Genomic DNA, 1049 nt, shown 5'->3' with positions numbered 1-1049 from the left:
GGGCGGGGCTTTTCGTGAGGCGCGCTGGGCCGCTCCGCTCCGACCGACGATCTCTCGGCAGCAGCGCACGGGAATGGCGGGAGGGTCTGCTACCTTTTATCCCGCGTAGTGCCTTGCGTCTGCTCTCGTGGCGCCCCGTTGTTGGGCGGAGGCGGGGGGAGGGAAGAAAGGGAGAGCAGAGAGACCACAACGCGGTCGCCATGGCGATGCGGTTGGGCGGGCGTCTCGCCGAGCGCCGCCGTCAGAGGTGGTCGGCGAGCTCAGATCCGCGCTGCGAAACCGGGTTACCGTGCCCGATCCGCAGCCCCGAGGTGTCCCCAGTGAGAGCGCGGGGTGTCTGCAGGTCGCGTGCGAGACGCTACAGCAAAACTGGGTACGAGCAGGCGTTCCTTGGAAGCGCCGTGTGCGTATGTTCGAGGGTCGCTCCGAAAGTGATGCCTTCTTTGTTTCCACAGAAATGGTAACCGATACAAAGAGCACAATAGCTCTATTTGATAGAGCACGTTCCGAGCTAATGTTTTTCACTATTTTTCGACATTGTCGCCACCATTACCTGCATTTTCACCAGCAATGAGTGAGAGCATGTATGACTTGTAAAAATCTGCACTGATGGAGGTGGGTTATTGTTGCTGTCACCACTCCTGAGATGCACCACCATTGCCTCACTGTGTTCACATCTCCATAAGATTCAGCAGGAATCTATGAATGTCTGTCAACGGGTGCCATATTTTTTTTCTGCAAGGAGGAATTCAGTGTCTGTCAATGGGTGCCATTTTTTTTTCCACATGGAGGAATTCAATGACATACCTTTGCTTCATACACTCTTCCACATCAGACCTTCTATCAGACTGCCCCTCTGCTGCCATCTGTTGCACAGCAACAAAATGTAAGGAATATTGGCAGGAAGGCTCAACCTCTGCTGTCATAACACCAACATCCACCTCTGACATCTTGGCCAACATAATAAAATAGGTTGCATTACTTTCAGAGAAGTCCTTGTAGACATATGCCTATTGACATGAGTGGTGCATATTCAGTTCTTGGAGCTC

This window comes from Meleagris gallopavo, chromosome Z (genome assembly GCF_000146605.3).
Source record: "Meleagris gallopavo isolate NT-WF06-2002-E0010 breed Aviagen turkey brand Nicholas breeding stock chromosome Z, Turkey_5.1, whole genome shotgun sequence".
Classification (NCBI taxonomy): Eukaryota; Metazoa; Chordata; class Aves; order Galliformes; family Phasianidae; genus Meleagris; species Meleagris gallopavo.
This window is presented reverse-complemented; position numbering follows the sequence as displayed.